The sequence below is a fragment of the Halichoerus grypus genome, chromosome 14 (assembly GCF_964656455.1).
Source record: "Halichoerus grypus chromosome 14, mHalGry1.hap1.1, whole genome shotgun sequence".
Lineage (NCBI taxonomy): Eukaryota > Metazoa > Chordata > Mammalia > Carnivora > Phocidae > Halichoerus > Halichoerus grypus.
The window spans coordinates 14,014,706-14,034,218 of record NC_135725.1 but is presented as its reverse complement, the minus strand read 5'-3'; the positions used below and the strand labels follow the sequence as shown (position 1 = coordinate 14,034,218).

Sequence of the window (19,513 nt, the reverse complement as noted above, 5' to 3'; positions counted from 1 at the left end):
TACATTTAAAATATTGACTACCAATTTACAAAAGAGCACATGAATTTAGAATTCAAAGAGACTTGAATGAATATGAGGCCAATTACCTTATGTTTTCAAATGAGGAAACAGAGCACTTAAGTGATTTTTCCAAAGTCTGGAAGAATTTAAACTGAGTCCTAATTTATTAAATATGTTATTGTTTTCTTTAATTAGGCATTTAAACCCTTTTTCTTTGAAATAATTATTCTAGTTTGTGTTATGTCCTCCTTAAGAAAATGTGTGCAAAAGGTAAAGTTTTCATGTTTGAAGAAACATTGACAGAAGTGTTGATTTATTGGGATAGGAAAGGTATTAAGCACAAGTGACAGTGGCAAGTGTTTATTAAACATTTTCTAGGAGTAGTGGTAATTTCTTCACATTTTTCCTTACTGCTAAGTAGAGCTAAGGAAAAGCAGCTGGCCAGCAGAGGAAATGGAAGTGGTGGAGATGGCAGTTTGTGATGGCCAGACTGTTGGTAGACAGACTGAAGGCCATATTAAGTAAGAATTGACTGACCTGTTACACAATCTATGTAAAGAGAGGCAATGATCTTGTTAAGGAGTATAATACTTATATTGAGACTGCATAAATGCCATAATCCCCCCCCCGTATCCCTATAAAAAGGCCCTGTATATTATATATATGAAGAAGGGATTGATAGATAAGAGGAATATACTTATATGCTGCTTATCATGCAGTTCTGTGGTTCTGTTTTCCACATGGTTGATACAAATACCATTTTCAAAATAATTATTTGTAGGAACAGTTGAAGTTGTACTCTGATCTACTCTGAAGTCATGTGGTTTTGTTTTGTTTCTTTTATGCTGAAACAGATTTATATCTGCCCCACTTCTAAATAAGTGGTAGGGTAACACTGACTTAATTTAAATAACTGTAATCTCACTCCTTCACCAAATAAATACTCTTTTTTTTTTTTTTAAGATTTTGTTTATTTATTAGAGAGAAAATGAGAATGAGAGAGCATGAGAGGTGCGAGGGTCAGAGGGAAAAGCCGACTCCCCGCTAAGCAGGGACTCTTGATCCTGGGACTCCAGGATCACGACCCGAGCAGAAGGCAGTCACCTAACCAACTGAGCCACCCAGGCGCCCGCCAAATAAACATTCTTTTTTTTTTTTTTTTTTTTTAAGATTTTATTTATTTATTTGAGAGAGAGAGAATGAGAGACAGAGAGCATGAGAGGGAGGAGGGTCAGAGGGAGAAGCAGACTCCCCGCCAAGCAGGGAGCCCGATGCGGGACTCGATCCCGGGACTCCAGGATCATGACCTGAGCCGAAGGCAGTTGCTTAACCAACTGAGCCACCCAGGCGCCCCAAATAAACATTCTTAAGAGTTTATATCTCAGAACCCTCCTGAACCCACACCTCTGCAGGAGGCCGCAGCCAGACCCGCACTGGAACCATGTTTCACAACCAGTATGACAATGATGTCACTGTTTGGAGCCCTCAGGGCAGGATTCATCAAATTGAGCATGCAGTGGAAGCTGTCAAGCAAGGTTCAGCCACAGTTGGTCTAAAATCAAAAACCCATGCAGTGTTGGTTGCATTGAAAAGAGCACAATCAGAGCTTGCAGCTCATCAGAAAAAAATTCTCCATGTTGACAACCATATTGGTATCTCAGTTGCGGGACTTACTGCGGATGCTAGACTGTTATGTAATTTCATGCGCCAAGAGTGTTTGGATTCCAGATTTGTATTTGATAGACCTTTTCCTGTGTCTCGCCTTGTATCTCTAATTGGAAGCAAGACCCAGATACCAACACAACGATATGGCCGGAGACCATATGGTGTTGAGCTGCTTATTGCTGGTTATGATGATATGGGCCCTCACATTTTCCAAACCTGTCCAGATGCCAACTATTTTGACTGTAGAGCCATGTCCATTGGAGCCCGTTCTCAATCACTTCATACTTACTTGGAGAGACATATGTCTGGGTTTATGGAGTGCAGTTTGAATGAACTGGTTAAACATGGTCTGCGTGCCTTACAAGAGACACTTCCTGCAGAGCAGGACCTAACTACAAAGAATGTTTCCATTGGAATTGTTGGTAAAGACTTGGAGTTTACGATTTATGATGATGATGTTGTATCTCCATTCCTGGAAGGTCTTGAAGAAAGACCACAGAGAAAGGCACAGCCTGCTCAACCTCCTGATGAACCTGCAGAAAAGGCTGATGAACCGATAGAACATTAAGTTACAAGCCAGTCTGTATGTTTATTATCAAATCTATAAGAATGCAGGAACATGTACTGATGACAATAATCTGTACGTAGGAATCAGTCCAGATGTGTTTTTCCCTAGCAACTTGTCTGAAACCATATAATGGTGTGCATTTTTCTTTGAGAGGGTCTATCTAATCATTTTCTAGGAAGTATAGGTATCTGTACTGATGTTTTTATATGAAGAACATAGTGTCTTTGTGAAACTGTGAAATAAAATTGTTTCACCTGAGGGAAAAAAAAAGTTTATATCTCAGAACTGGCCTAGTGGAAGAACCTATTATTTTGAGAACTAGTGTTTATTACATATATGCATATTTGACCACTTTCATTTTCAGCCTGTCCTATAAGACAGCAAAATGTCATCATAACAAGGAAGGCAATTGAAATTTCTTTTCTTTCAAAAAGGAGTCTTTGAACAAAATGTTAAAAGTAGAAGGTAAACAAGGAAAAAGGTAACTTTCAGAGAAAGGAAAGGTTAGAGACTCTGGGAGCGCCTGGGTGGCTCAGTCAATTAAGCATCTGCCTTCAGCTCAGGCCATGATCCTGGGGTCCTGGGATTGAGCCCTGAGTCAGGCTCCCTGCTCAGCGGGGAGTCTGATTCTCAGTCTCCCTGGCCCTCTGCCCCCCACCCCCCAGCTGGTGCTCTCTCACACTCTGCCCGCTCTCTCTCTCAAATTAAATAAATCTTTAAAAAGAAAGAAAGATTAGACTCTGGATATAGTTAATAAGAGGAAAACCCAAAAATCCAAAGAACATTTTGGAAGGAGTAAATTATTATTTTGTTTCCATTCTATTTAGACATTCACTCTATTAATCCTTCTTAGCTACTTTATATTTACATTCAAAATTAAGAAGCCTATATGCTAGAATGTAATTTAAGTGCCATTGAACTCAAGCCTTTGATGTTAGAGATAAGGAGGCTGAGATTCAGGGGGAAATGACTTCCCTAATGTCTGGGAGCTAGTTGGTATCAGAATAGGGACTAGAATCCACCTTTTCTGATTCATATACCAGGGTTCTTTATACTATACCACAGACCAGTTAATGATTTTCTTTTTTTTTTTTTTTTTAAAGGCGGGAGGAGGACAGCGGGGTGGCTCAGTTGATTAAGCATCTGCCTTCAGCTCAGGTCATGATCCTGGGGTCCTGGGATTGAGCCCTGAGTCAGGCTCCCTGCTCAGCAGAGAGCCTGCTTCTCCCTCTGCCTGCCTGCCACTTCCCCTACTTGTGTGCATGCGGTTTCTCTCTCTCTCTCTCTCCCCCTCCCTCTCTCTCTCTCTCTCTCTCTCTCTCTCTCTCTCTCTCTCTCTCTCTCTCGACAAATAAAATCCTTTAAAAAGGTGGGAGGATGAAACCTGATACGTTGTTACATTTAGACAGTAGTCAGTGTTTATACTTTTATATGTTCTTCTGCTTTTTAAAATAAATGATTGTTGACATTTCTTCCTCACTTGTGACAAGAGGCTCATGATTTTATCCAGCTCTTGCACATTGTTATAGCCTTGGTTTTATGGCTTAGGAAGTAATTTCTCTCCTAGATGATTTCATATCATGTATAACAAGGTTACAAGAAGTTAATATGGAGCAGTTAAGCCCTCTAAGGCAACTGTTATTAATTTTATAACTTATTGGAGCTGCTGCTTAGAGAAAGAGAGCTGCAGCTTTTCTTAGATTAATCTTTAGGTAAGAAGGGCAAATCAATCTATTAGCATTAATTGGCACTTAAAATTATTTCTAGTTAAAAATTTATGTGTCTCCTATGAAACACCTAAAAGTTTTCTTATTGTTCCCTGCTTCTTTGTGGAAGTCTACTAGTAGACATCCCAAGCCTTATTTTATTCTAAGATGTTTTCCATATAATCAGCCCCAAAGCTGCTGGAAGAGATATATATACAACATTCCTAACCTAATTCAATTTCTTCAGCTCAGAAAAAGCACCCCCCCCCTTTTTTTTTAAGATTTTATTTATTTGACAGAGACACAGCGAGAGAGGGAACACAAGCAGGGGCAGAGGGAGAGGGAGAAGCAGGCTTCCCGCTGAGCAGGGAGCCCGACATGGGGTTCGATCCCAGGACCCTGGGATCATGACCTGAGCCGAAGGCAGACACTTAACAACTGAGCCACCCAGGCGCCCCGAAAAAGCACCCTTTCTGTACCAACATGAAAAATGTGTACATGGAGTTAATCAATTTTCTCTATGCTAGTTTTCTTTTTTCTTTCCATTTGCCTTTTATTTTTGTTTTTTTTCTAATAGTCTTTAATTCATTTGTTTTTCTTGTATAAAGTATGTGGTGGCCACAGCAGGAGCCTGAGTTCTCTATATGGAGAGTCTGGTGTGGGTCATTATAAGATGGTCAGTGAATTCCTTTTTTTTTTTTTCTTTTAAGATTTTATTTATTCATTTGAGAGAGACAGGCAGAAAGAGCACAAGCGGGGGAGAGGCAGACTCCCCGCTGAGCCAGGGGCCCAATGTGGGGCTCCATCCCAGGACCTGGAGATCATGACTTGAGCTGAAAGCAGACACCTAACCATCTGAGTCTCCCAGGCGCCCTGGTCAGTGAATTCCTGATATGGAGATTCAGTGAATGCAGTCTGTTTCCAGAGTCGGGGTGAGCTAGCTGTAAGTCTTGGGAATGGCGTCAGAAGTGGCCTCGGTGAAGTAGCCCAGGGTGGCAGTGCAGTCCCTGGCTGAGAGGGGCAGTCGTCTCTACCGATCCCCGTCAGTAGCTTCTCGGGCACAGGGGCTGAGGTAATGCCAGTGCCCCTGGGGTCAGGGGTGAGGCGCCCCAGCAGAGCCACAGCGGCTGGTCACCTTGCATGGGACAGTGTGGGGCTTGCCGTTCTTATTCCCCAAGTAGCCTTACCACACTGATTGATGGAAAGTTTGTCTGGGATCATGGCCCCACGGATGGCAGTGGCGACCTCTTTGGACCACTTAACACCCAGACCGCCTTTTCCATTGTCATCTCCGATGGCAACAAATACCTTGAACCTGGTCCACTGGCCAGCACAGATCTGCTTTTTGCACCAGCATAGTCTTCAAAACCTCATCCTTGAGGGATGCCCCCAGGAAAAGTCAATGATCTCAGATTCCTGGATGGGCAGGGAGAAGAAACAGATCTCCTCCAGGGACTTGATCTTCATGTCCTTGACCAGGCGTCCCAGCTTGATGACAGGGACCCACTCCTTGTCCTTGGCCTTGCCTCTGCAAGCTCTGCAGTCTCCGCCCACTCCAACCACCACCACTGCCACCCCGACCCTGGATGCTGCTGCAGAGTCTGCCACCGCGGCCTCCCATTCCAGGGCCCTCCTGCCATTTGGTGTTTTTTCTGAGAAGAAGGATATTTGCCTTTTAAAAGGTGGGGGGAGAGTGATAGTCTCTTGTCCTGAGGAAGGGGTTTGTATATGTCTTTTAGGAAGAGAAACATATATTCCTGTTTCTTCAGTTACTAGTATGATAATTTTAGTATCTTTTTACAGATCTTCTATGAAAAGCTGGTAGCCTTATCTCGCATCTCATTAGATTAACAGTCTAAAACTTTAACCCTCTCCTCTCCCCAGTATCTGTAAATCTAATTTTTTTTTAAGATTTTATTTATTTATATCAGAGAGTGAGCAAGAGAGAGAACATGATCAGGGCCAGAGAAGCAGATCCCCCTGCTGAGCAGGGAGCCCCACGCAGGACCTGAGCCGAAGGCAGACGCTTAACAGACTGAACCACCGAGGCGCCCCTGTAAATCTATTTTTTAGAAGTATAATGTCTTGACCAAGTTCTCTGGAACCTCCACTGGGTAAGTGCTAGAACTAGGGATATTCCTTAATGCACAGGTAAAAGCATATCCCCAAGCCAAGAATAAGAAGTCTGCTACTAGAATTGTAGTCTGGTTTGTGTGCAGTGTATTCTAAAGTACAAAGTAGCCTAGATCTGAGAATATTAATCATATAGAAGTGAATTTTGGGACAGAATCAAAGTGTAGGTAGGTTAACATCCAGGTTCATTTCTTCTGTGGCAGAAAAAACTCAGTGCGACATTGGATATAACCCATCTTTACCACAAATCAGATAGGTGTGAAAGAGATGAGTTCTTAGGGCTTTTCAAATACCTCTACAAAAGTTCAAATGCTGTAGTTGTTTTAGATTGGGTACATGGTAAGACTTAAGAAGCATAAAATAAGTATGTTACAGAAGTATTAACCTGAGAACTTCCAGATTTTTGAGATTGTTTTTAGGTCACTTTGTTAGTAAATATTTTGGATCCTTCTTCTAAAAACTTTACATATAGTTTGAGGGGCCATAGGACCATAGATATTCTTAATAGTGGTGGTATTTTGGATAGTTTTCAGGTTTGACCCCAAGCTGATAAAACACTGATTTTGCATGGAATTGATTAAATAGTACCTAGCTCAGAACCATCCAGATAAGGGTTTGTCCAATGTCAAATCTGAGATCAATGTATCACAGTATGTTAACCTGATACATTGCCACTTAGGGTAGAATAAGAAATAATAAGCAATTCGTTAGGCATTAGAATATTGACAAGATGGTACCATAGAGGCTGAAGGACTTGATACATTCCTCAGATTGCCCAGAATGCAAAGAAAGGTAATGTAGTACTTTTCTACCTTACAGATCAATATTGGCTTATAGCAAAAATACTTCAAGTTCCTAAAATAAAACTATATATTTCAATTTTTCAAAAAATTTAAATGTAAACATTACCTGCAATTCGCTAAACTTAAAAAATATTGGACATTTTATATTTGTAGTACTCTGAATCATCACTAAAAAATTCAGTTTCCACTCTATATATTATTTAAAGGTATCTTCTAAAAGTATGGAAATGTAAATGAAGGGCCCAGGAACTCCTGTTTCAAGAAGCTAGACTTCCTGGGCTTAAAAATGCTTCTTCCTTATTGTATAATTAACCAACTGAACTACTTTGTAAATTACCAAGTATTTATTAACCCCAAGGATGTGTCTGTCCTTACTGTTTTGAACCTTAATCACAGATAACATCGTTCATTGCATATACTTAATATTCAAGTATGCCTACTTCTAGCAATGGCTGCCACACAGAAGTAACTCAGAAGCCCATGTTAGCTCAGCTTAAGTTTGTAAAACAAAACAAATCAAATACTATTGTCACTAACTTTTCACATTGAAGAATCTAAATTTGCAGGCTTGAAATTTTGTTAAGTTATGAAAGCCAAGCTACTGTTTATTTATAAAAATATAATTACATATAGCTAGGTCTTGTAAAACCTTCACAAATATTAACCTTATTTGATTTTCATAAAATCCTTGTAAAATAGATGCCATTATCATCCCCCTGGCCCAATTTACAGAAGAAGAAACAGAGAAGTTTAAATTTCCCAAGATGACAAATACAGTAAAGCTAGGATTCATATTCAGCATTTTGGGTCCAGAGTTCATGCTCTTAATAGTGGAGTTAAAATTAGTGTTTGAGATGGGGTGCCTGGGTGGTTTAGTCGGTTAAATGTCAGACTTGATTTTAGTTCAGATCATGATCTCAGGTGGTGGGATTGAGCCCCGTGTGGGGCTCCGCGCCCAGCATGGAGCCTGCTTGCAGTTCTCGCTCTACCCCCCCCACACACACACATGCACCCACAGCTGTGTGCCTGTGCACTCGTTCTCTCAATAAATAAATGTGTGAGAATGAAGAATGCAGTGTTTTGCTATGGTGTGAATGTAGAGAGTATAAAGAGTCCAGTGGAAGAAGAAAAAAAAGGATGAAAGAGCTTCCCATTTCATATACAAAAAACCAAAAATTAAATTTAAAAAAATCTAAGACTGGATGAAGAAAATAAAGGTGAGATAGTTGTTCAGAATGAGAGAGTATGTATCTGAGGAAAGAGGAAGGAAGTGGTTTTGGCCATCGGATGGCAAAAAATAAGTAAAATCTGAACTGGTATCTGTATATTCACAGCTTTGCTGCTCTCTTGTGAAGTTGAGGTCACATTTTTAGAAAGGCAAATTTTATTACATAGAAGTAATGTATTTCATTGAACTTCAAATGTGTAAAGATTCTAGGAAGTCTTCGGATATATGCTTCAATATTATCAAATTTATATTTTAAAAAGTATGCCTGAAATGGACCACCAAACTGTTCTCAAAGGTGGCATCATTTTACAGTAACACCTATACTACCAACCCATGGGGATTTGTCATTTGGATTAACTTTGATATGTTAATGAATGTAAGCGATAGTCCCATGGGATGCTGATGAGTGGCACTGAATCTAGAAATCAATTTGGGAAGAACTTTGAGTTCTTGTTGAACAAAGAACTTGAAATCTTTGAGTGTTTGTATTTCTGAACAAGGTATCCCTATTTACATCTTTTTTTAAAATCCTATTTTCTGGGGCGCCTGGGTGGCTCAGTCGTTAAGCGGCTGCCTTCGGCTCAGGTCATGATCCCAGGGTCCTGGGATCGAGCCCCGCATCGGGCTCTCTGCTCGGCGGGAAGCCTGCTTCTCCCTCTCCCCCTCCCTCTGCTTGTGTTCCCTCTCTCGCTGTGTCTGTCAAATAAATAAAATCTTTAAAAAAAAAAAAAAAAAATCCTATTTTCTATTTTAATGTATAGAAATGCAGTATGTTTTTGTGTACTGACTTAGTATGTGACAACTTTGTAAATTCTTATTCTTTCATTGCTTTTTCTTCATTTACTCCACTGGCCAGGATTCCAGCACACTGTCCATGACCATGTAAGCTTAAGGTCTTAATGGTGAAATATTGACAGTATTGTTTTTTGAAGTATAATTTTTCGTACCGAATTTTTATGGATGTACTTTAGAGATTAAGGAAATTTCCTTCATTTTTTACCTAAAGATTTTTTTTATGATCTCCATTGTCTCTTGCTATTCTGTCCCTCTATTTTAACTCTTTTTAAAAATGCTTATGGTCAGTTATACCTCAATAAAGCATTTTTTAAAAAGCAAAAACTCTTCTGTAGTAGCTGTTCCAATGAAATAAAAAATGGATGATGTTTCACAAAACAGTGCTGCCTACTGCACAGAAACTGCTAACATAATGAGTCTTAATTAAGCAATGCCTGATCTATAGTAGACTTTTGGAGTTTATAGATTTACCATTCAGTGTCAGCTACTAGAGGACAGGCGAAGAGGTCTGTCCTTGCAGTGCTGGGTAATGGGAATACTACCTATTTCAGAGGGTCACTTTGAGAATGAAGTAAAGACCTGAATGAAGCAAGACCTAACACATCTGAAATTCAAACTGAGACGTTGTTTGTTGCAAGAAAGACTGAGAACTGAGGTCCTATCAGCCATTAGTAACAGAATTCTATCTCCAAGCCTTAAATGTGGAGTTGAATGATTTGTTTCTGAAAGCTTGGCAGCCTCCCTGGGGTACGTCCTAGCATGGAAATGGAGATGGAATTGGTATTAGTCGTACATAAACCAACTTGGGATTTGAGCCAGTTTGGAGCCCTTGGATATTATTCAGCCTTTAAAGGGAAGGAAGTTCTAACACATGCTACAACATGATAAACAAGAAGATATTATACTGAGTGGAACAGTCCACTCTCAAGGACAAATAGTATATAATTCCACTTTTATGAGGTACCTAAAGTAGCCAGATTAAGAGAGACAAAACTAGAATAGTGGTTGCCAGAGGCTAGGGGAAGGAAGGAATGAGGAGTCATTGATTAAATGGGTGGGTAGAGAGTTCCAGATGGGAAAGATGAAAGTTCTGGAGAAGATTGGTGGGTGATAATTGCACAACAATGTAAATGTACTTATTGCCACAGAATTATACACTTAAAGATGCTTAAAATGATAAATGTAATGCATATTTTGCCACAATTTTTAAAACTAAGCATTGTTTCCCTGTGGAGATAAAAAGAAATCATTTTTTTTTTTTAAGATTTTATTTATTTATTTATTTGACAGAACACAAGCAGGAGGAGAGGGAGAAGCAGGCTCCCCACTGAGCAGAACAGGGAGCCCCGTGTGGGGCTCAATTCCAGGACTCTGGGATCGTGACCTGAGCCCAAGGCAGACACTTAAACCGACTGAGCCACCCAGGCACCCCAGAAATCATTCATTTTGGAAAGTAGAGCTGTGAGAAACAATCTGTCTCATGCCCTCACAAACACCTGCACTCTCCACCTTATTACCTGCCCCCCCCATTACAACTTACTAACTATAACTTGCCTAATATAAATTAGTATGCTTGTTGAGGTGCTTTGTTTTTAGTGTTGGGAAGCTTTGAGAATCTCTGAAATTTTTCTTTTTTTTTCTTTTTTTTTTTTTTAAAGATTTTATTTATTTATTTGAGAGAGAGAGAGCACATGAGAGGGGGGAGGGTCAGAGGGAGAAGCAGACCCCCTGCCGAGCAGGGAGCCCGATGCGGGACTCGATCCAGGGACTCCAGGATCATGACCTGAGCCGAAGGCAGTCGCTCAACCAACTGAGCCACCCAGGCGCCCGAGAATCTCTGAAATTTTTCAAATTATAAATTTCTTTATTCTTTTACATGCTGTAGAATATTGAGTGAATCAGAAGTGTATGAGAATTTAAAAGCATCTTAGTCATAAAGTTGCAGAACTAGAAGAAACCTTAATATCTAGTTCAAATTTCTCATTTTATTGAAAAGGAACATTATGTATAAAGAGACTGACTTTCCTAAAGTCACCAACTTTTTGGTAGTAAAACTAGAACTGAAAGCCAGGTCGTATAATTCTTAGCTTAGTGGTTTCTGGCCTATCCTGGTTAGAAGTACTAATTGCATTACTAGATGAAATAGGTAAAGCTGTATGTGTTCGTGAGTATTTGTAAAGTATCTTCTTTTGCCACTGAACATAATAAAAGACTTGTTTGTGTCATAGGCTGAGGTGGATGGGGGGGTGTGTGTGTGTGTGTAGGGTGTATGTGAGAGAGATTTAGACTTGAGTCTGATTCTCACATAGTCTATTCCTAGAAATCCTCTTTATTTTACTAGTAAATATGAACAGTCATTGAAGAAGCAATCCTACAGCATGAAAATCCAAGGTGAACAAAGAGAGGAACAAACATCCAAAAAACACAGATGGACAGAACAACAAAAATTTGTCTTCATTAGTATTCTAAGAGAGATTTGAGAGGATATTATTCCCATAAACTAAAACAGAGTCCTAATGTTAAAAGTGATTCTAGGGACACCTGGATGTCTCAGTCGGTTAAGCGGCTGGCTCTTTTTTTTTTTTTAAGATTTATTTATTTGACAGAGAGAGACACAGCAAGAGAGGGAACACAAGCAGGGGGAGTGGGAGAGGGAGAAGCAGGCTTCCTGCCGAGCAGAGAGCCTGATGTGGGGCTCGATCCCAGGACTCTGGGATCATGACCTGAGCTGAAAGCAGACGCTTAACGACTGAGCCACCCAGGTGCCCCAGATCTTTTAAAAATAAAAATAAAAGTGATTCTACACTCTAGAACACCAAAGTAATGATCTGTAAGATAAACCATAAGAAATTTCCTAGAGCATAGAGCTGAAAGAGATGGGAAGGAGAGAAGTTTATAGGTATAATGGATAATCTTAGGATTCCTAAATAGGAATTCCTGATGGAACAGAGAAGGCAGAAAGGAAGTTAAAAATAAATAGAAGAAAAATTCTCTGAGTTGAAGAAAGTCCTGGGACTTATGGTCAAAAGGACCTGTTCAAAACAAATAGTATAGATATAAAATAACACACATGTTGATTTCAGAGCTAAAGACAAAGGAAAATCTCATAAATTTCTTGTGGGAAAGAGATGGGAATCACTTCAAAAAACAAAAATCAAGAAGATGTGGGTGAATGGTTTAAATTTTGAGGGAAAGTGTTAAAAACAACGTATAATTCTGAAGCATGCCTAGTTTGTCCTAGGTATGAAACCAAAATAAAAACTTTTTGAAAGCATGGATAAAAATGTGGTTTACTTTACAAGGTCCTTGAGAAGGAGGCAAGGCAAAGTGCTTGGAGATTGCAAAATCAAACAAAGAAATCCCACCTTTAAAAGGTTAAAACATGAAATTAAGAATTAACAAAAGTATGTGATGAAAAATTAAATCCTGGGTAGGAAGACAATGGGGCTGTAAACTAGCCCGGAACATAATTGTTTTAGATTAAAACAGAACTCACTGGGGTCTAAGAATGTCTTCAAAAACAACATGGATTCTGTTGCACAAATTCTAAGGATAAAAAGTTAGAATGTGTTATACATGACTTAAAAAGCTTGTGGATTTTCTGAAAATTAAGAGACCCTACACCCTACACACACACACACACCCCCCCATCCACCTCAGCCTATGACACAAACAAGTCTTTTATTATGTTCAGTGGCAAAAGAAGATACTTTACAAAGTCACGTCAGAAGTCCAAATAAGCAATCTGAAATGTGCCTTATTTTTGAGCAATTACCAGAGTATAAATACCTTCACACTTGAAATTAAGTGATATAAAATCACGAAAGCAGCCACTTAACCAGCCGAGCCACCCAGGTGCCCTGTACCTCTGTATCTTTAGATAACAGTATTATATCACTATTTCTTCCATGTTGACATCCACTTACAGAAGAGGATATAGCTCTCCCTCACTGTAGTTACACTCATGCTTCCCATTGCCACAATTTCCTCATTGGAACCTCGTATCTTTGGATCTTTCCTTCAGATTAGTCTAATTCCTCAGAAAATGTTCTTCCAATGTAAACCTCTAGTTTTCTTAGTTGGGGAGGAAATCTAGGGAACTGAATTCTTCAACTGACTTTTAATTAGTCCTTATTTTAGCCTGGCAGTGAGACTTATTTTTTTTATTTTTTAACCTCCTATGTGGTTCAGATTTTTTTTAACTCTTAAAAATTTAAATTGAAATACCAGTAATGTGAGTTCTCTTTTTGAAAAAGATTGTGTTCATCATTATAGTCAGCAATAATCCTTAAACTTTCTGAAACTTAGGACTACTTCATTTAGATAATACTGTGCTATAGATGGGTATTATATGTTGTGGAATACATTGAGTAGGTGTTCATCTGAGAATTTTCCCAGGAAAAGATTTTACTTCTTACAAATGGAGGGGAGAATAATGTGTTATTTGTGCAATGTCTCTACCAATGTACTATGGCAGCTTTTCTGTGATCTTTGAGGATAAGTATGTTTTGGAAAGTCTTTCAGGAGAGGTGCCAAAAAACTATGATTAAGGGAGGAAAACTTGTGCCTGTTCATGTTTTAGTTTATGCTCAGCAATGTAGACAGGTGTGACTTTGAAAGCTAAGCCAAAATTCACTTCCCAGTCAACAAAAGCTTTTTAGGACTCTGTAATACGGACATATGTAAAAATCAACAACCTGTCCTACTTAATCATTAGGAAGGCTTGATTTGCTTGTTAGGGCTTTGCTTAAGTGGATCACCAGGATTGTAAGTGTTTAGAATACTCTATGGGTTACATTCAGAAATTACTTGGCTAATAGGAATGTCTTTATAGTTTTTTTTTAATAAAGATTTTATTTGAGAGAGATACAGCAAGAGAGAGAGCACAAGCAGGGGGAGAGGGAGAAGCAGGCTCCCCGCTGATCTGGGAGCGCAATGTGGGGCCCGATCCCAGGACTCCGGGATCATGACCTGAGCTGAAGGCAGACCCTTAACCGACTGAGCCACCCAGGCACCCCCGTTTTTATAGTTTCTTACGGTTTGCTTGTAGCTCCAGCACATGGAGAACCCTTCAAGAATGTGAATCCATTTGACACGTCAAAAGCCTGCATTAAGGGGCACCTGGGTGGCTCAGTCGTTAAGCATCTGCCTTCGGCTCAGGTCATGATCCCAGGGTCCTGGGATGGAGCCCCACATCGGGCTCTCTGCTCGGTGGGAAGCCTGCTTCTCCCTCTCCCACTCCCCCTGCTTGTGTTCCCTGTCTCACTGTCTCTCTCTCTCTCTCTCTGTCAAATAAATAAATAAAATCTTTTTTTAAAAAGCATGCATTAAAATGTGTAATTGTCCTAATTGATTTGCTTTGCTCATTTTAATAAAATGGCTTTTACATTAGACTTTGGTTAAATGCAAAGAATACCAGAACACTAATTCAGAGGGATATGTGCACCCCAATGTTTATAGCAGCCTTATCTACAGTAGCCAAATTAAGGAAACAGCCCAAGTGTCCCTCAACTGATGAATGGATAAAGAAGATGTGTATATGTACAATGGAATATTAGTCAGCCATGAGAAAAAATGAAATCTTGCCATTTGCAATGACATGGATGGAGCTAGAGAGTATATTGCTAAGTGAAATAAGTCAGAGAAAGACAAAAACCATTTGATTTTACTCATGTGGAATTTAAGAAGCAAAACAAACACGGAAAGGGAAAAATAAGAGAGGGACAAACCAAGTAACAGACTCTTAACTACAGGGAACAAACTGATGATTATGGGGGGGTTTGGTGATGGGTGAAATAGGTGACGGGGATTTAAGGAGAGTGCGTGTTGTGATGAGCACCAGGTGTTACATGGAAGTGTTATTATCACTATATTGTACACCTGAAACTAATATTACACTGTATATTAACTAACTGAAATTTAAATAAAAAGGGGTGCCTGGGTGCTTCAGTAAGTGTCCGACTCTTGATTTCAGCTCACATCATGATCTCAGAGTTTTGAGATCGAGCCCCACATCGGGTTCCACACTGGGCATGGAACCTCTAAAGATTCTATCTCCCTCTCCCCCTCCACCCGCACTTGCACAAGTGTTCTCTCCCTCCTAAAAAAAAAAAATGATTGGGTTAGATGTTGTAATGTTTTTATCAAAAAACATTCTTCTAAAACCATATTGTGTAGGTAATCTCATTTAGTTCTGTGTCATCTGCAGTGTTCAATAAGAAGATCTATACAAATTGCCTGTACGTATCAGGAAGGAAGAGCTCCAACATTTAAAGCTAGTAAGCATAGGAAGTATAAAAACTCTTGTTCTGGATTGCCTGGGTTTGAAAGGTTCTAGTAGTTCAACACCCCCCAATAGAGCTTTCAGCAGTGATGGAAATGTTCATTCTACACTTTGCAATTTGGTAGGCACTACTTATATGTGCTACTGTGGCTGAGGAACTGAATATTTATTTTTAATTAACTAAAATTTAAGTAGCTATACGTAGTTAATGGTTCCTGTATTAGTGTAGTATTAAGAAACTGAGGGAAAACTTCAATATAGAAATAGTTACATTGACCTGTGTTAGGACTTCTGGTCCAAATTAGTTTGTTTGGCACAGCTTATAGGCGCTTCAACTTCACTTCTGATCTTCTGATCCTTACTGCGGAACTTTTTTTTTTTTAAATTAAGAAATTAGGTTCATAACCAAATGCTAGAATTGAGACTTTTTTTTTTAACAAGACTTTTCCTTTTTATTTTTTTTTATTTAAATTCAGTTAACATATAGTGTATTATTTGTTTCGGGGGTACAGGTCTATGATTCATCAGTTCATATATAATACCCAGTGCTCCTTACAACACATACCTTCCCCAGTGTCCATCACTCCATTACCCCATCCCCTTACCCCCCTCCCCTCCAGCAACCCTCAGTTTGTTTCCTAAGATTAAGGGTTCCAGTGCTAGGATTGAGACTTTGGTAACTCTGGTAGATGCTTGTCATCTTCACCTCAACTATTTTTCTCTGTCTGTCCCCAACTCTTCACATCATTGGGAAAGGAATCTTATTTTGACAGTGCCGATAAATTTTTCCTAGTTGGGAAACTCCTCTAAACTTTCTAAACTCATAGTTATTATGGCATCTGTTCAATTTACCAATAAAACCACGTTTCCTAGGGTGTTTTCGGGTGACTCATTGGCCCAGTTACTCTCTATTTCTAGAATCTTACTAGTATTTTTTTTTTTTTAAGATTTTATTTATTAGAGAGAGCAGGAGCAGGGGGAGGGGCAGAGGGAGAAGCAGACTCGCCGCTGAGCAGGGAGCCCACGTGGGGCTGGATCCCAGGACCCTGGGATCACCACCCCAGCAGAAGGCAGATGCTTAACGGAGCCACCCAGGCGCCCCAAGAATCTTACTAGTATAACTCTTACCTAAAAAAGTAACTGACATGATTCCTTTTTAAAGAAAATAGTTCTGCCAAAATTTCTCTTTTCAGTTTAAAATATAAAAAATAGATTACTTCAAAGAAATTTTTCCTTGGGGCGCCTGGGTGGCGCAGTTGGTTAAGCATCAACTCTTGGTTTCAGCTCAGGTCGTGATCTCAAGTCCCTCTTCGGGCTCCGTACTCAGTGCAGAATCGGCTTGGGTTTCTCTCTCCCTCTGCCCTTCACCCCCATGCATGTGTGTGCTCTCTCTCTCTAAAATAAATAAATCTTTAAAAATATTTTTTTTCTTAAGGTTTTAAGTGTCTCTTCCCATGTTAGCACAGCCCTTGTGGGGTGTCTTCAGAGTTGAGTTTTCTTAGCAGTGTCACCCCATCGAGTCCTGTGATCGCAGACGGTGAAGTGCCTTTGCTGCTGAGTGCTATATATATAATGGTCCGAGAGAAGAAGGAAATACAACCTACCCCCAAAAGAAAAAAGTTTTAACAAACTACATTTCTGCATAAGGCATATACAAATAAGGTAGAAAATGTGTTTAGAAAATATACTAAACACTAGTTTCTAAATTACACTTATTTTGATCATTGTGAGTACTTTGGATGCTGTCTTAACTGAAAAAGGAGCATGCTGCTAAACTCCTTGAAAGATGAATGAATAAGGGGTAATCTCTAGGAGATGTTGCTGTTACTCTGAATCATTGAGACTTCCAGAAATCTGATTGCTAAATAGATGTGCCTTTAACTAATTGGAAGCAGTTGGAGGTTTTCTAAACGACATGATAAATCCTGACTTCCATAAAATAATATGTAATAGTACTTTCCCAGATTTATCCATGAATGTAGCCAAATTCAAGGTAATTCATTTTCAACTTTAGAATGTAGTTCTTAACCTGAAGCCTAGTATATATCAAAATTTAAGTGGTTTATTACATACCTACGCTCTAAATTGAGTAAGACTTTAAATCAGTATAGATCCTATTAAATGTATAGTTGTCAAAATATCATTCAAAATGAAGAGATTTAAGCATTTTAAAAATGTTTTCTCTAAAAAGACTTAAGTACTAGTAACATCTTGAACCCTAAAAGAATCAGTTGTCCTTTTTAGGTGGTGGTAATGTGCATCGATTTGCATTACCAAGAAACTATTACAAAGGAGATCAAAGGGAAATTTTTTTCACTAAACTGTTAATACGTCAGGAATTGACAGGAGTCATTTCAATAATTTCTTCTGTCAAAAGAGAGGAAGGAGATAGAGTAGGTCATTCTATTTGGAGACATTTTTTAACCTTAGTCTTCCTGTTTTGCTGAGAGGGGACTCAGATGTTCATCTTTTTTTCTTTGTCATTGAACAGGAAAAAGTTATCAGGAGAAGCAGGTTCTTAAATTATTAATTCATTACAATTTTAGGAAATTCCTCCTGCTATAAGTGAAGTAACTTTAAAAGTCTCCTGCCAAAAGGAAAACCTTAATTTTCACAATGGACCGTCTGTTTAACATTCAGCTGACCTTTTATTTTGTGACTTGATTTTGAGAGAGGCAAGATTTCCTCCTCCCTAGAAGACTGTCTTCTTCAGTGCTTCATAACACACTGACTGATTTGGGTAACTAGCTATGTTTTTCCCACCTGTACCCCCCAGCCCCAAATTAAGCTCATAGGTTTTTATTATACTGCTTCTACTTTGCTCCCATACAAAAAAACCTAAGTAATTATCACAAAACATTTTCTTTTTAAAAACAGGATTTAGTAAACCTTTTTTCTTTTTTTGTGGGAGTCTTTCAGGTGCAGAGAATTGACTTAATCTTACTAATTTAGTAACTCGGGCGCCTGGGTGGCTCAGATGGTTAAGCGTCTGCCTTCGGCTCAGGTCATGATCCCAGCGTCCTGGGATCGAGTTCCGCATCGGGCTCCCTGCTACTTGGGAGCCTGCTTCTCCCTCTGCCTCTCTCTCTCTCTCTCTCTCAATAAATAAAATCTTTTAAAAAAAAAACACTAATTTACTAACTCATTCACCCAGAAAATATTAGAAACCCTATAATGTGTCAGGTGTTCTGCTTGGCTTACCCAGTGGTAAGCAACCAGACATTTTTTTTTTATTTTATTTTAAAGATTTGTTTATTTTAGGGGCACCTGGGTGGCTCAGTTGGTTGGGCATTTGCCTTCGGCTTGGGTCGTGATCCTGGGGTCCTGGGATTGAGCCCTGCATTGGGCTCCCTGCTCAGCGGGGAACCTACTTCTCCCTCTCCCTCTGCTGCTCCACCTGCTTGTGCTTTCTCTCTCTCTGTGTGTCAAATAAATTAAAATCTTTTTTTAAAAAAAGGTTTATTTATTTTAGAGAGAGGGAGGGAGAGAGAACGAGCGGGGGGGGGGGCAGAGGGAAAGGGACAGAGAGGATCTCAAGTGACTCCCTGCTGAGCAAAGACCCAGTATCCAACTCTTGGTTTCTCTTGGTTTCGCACAACTCTGAGATCATGACCTGAGCCAAAATCAAGAGTCGGACACTTACCTGAACCACCAGGCACCGCAACCAAATGGGATTTTTGCCCTGTGTCACTCATAGTCTAGTTTGTGATACATTGTCCTGATCAATCTATGAACATAAGCCCTACTCTTGTTTTATTTACTTTTTTTTCTTAACTTCAACCTCTTTTCCTATTCCCCCCCTCTGCAAACATCCACTCAGATACACATGTCTTTAAATATATAACATTTATGTGTGGTTTTAATTTACATTAATGTAGTATAGATCTCAGTTTATTCCTTTTTCTCACCCAGTACTGTATTTTTAAGCTCTAGCCATCATACTCTGCATAATATTCCATTATCTGCGTCCAAAACATTTACTTACTCATTTCCTGGTGATGGAATCTATGTTGCTTCCTATACCCTGGTACAAATAATGCTGCAGTGATCAAGCACCCTTGTACACATTTCCTTAAGGATCTCTGCAAGTATTTCTTTCGAGTACTTACGCAAGTGGAATTCTGGGTCATAAGTAAACAGAATAGCTTATCAAGCAGTTCACAGAATGGTTCCTATTTTCCCCTGTTCTTACCAGTACTTCATATTACTAGTTTTCTAATTTTTATTTTTCTTATAGCTTTAAAGTGATATTTCTTGCATTTTTCTGATAGTTGGTGAGAGTAGCCTTTCTTAATATACTTGATAGCCTTTTTATCCTGTAAATTGCCTATT

At 39.3% G+C, this 19,513-nt stretch overlaps 1 protein-coding gene and 2 pseudogenes across 2 annotated transcripts in view; 2 read left to right on the top strand and 1 right to left on the bottom strand.

Moving 5' to 3' along the window:
* ABHD17B (abhydrolase domain containing 17B, depalmitoylase) overlaps positions 1 to 19,513 on the top strand; it is a 50,956-nt gene that overhangs the window by 15,264 nt on the left and 16,179 nt on the right. The gene's annotated exons all lie outside the window — the stretch shown is intronic.
* LOC118527935 (proteasome subunit alpha type-1 pseudogene) lies at positions 1,208 to 2,579 on the top strand (annotated as a pseudogene).
* LOC118527856 (small ribosomal subunit protein uS5 pseudogene) lies at positions 2,562 to 18,876 on the bottom strand (annotated as a pseudogene).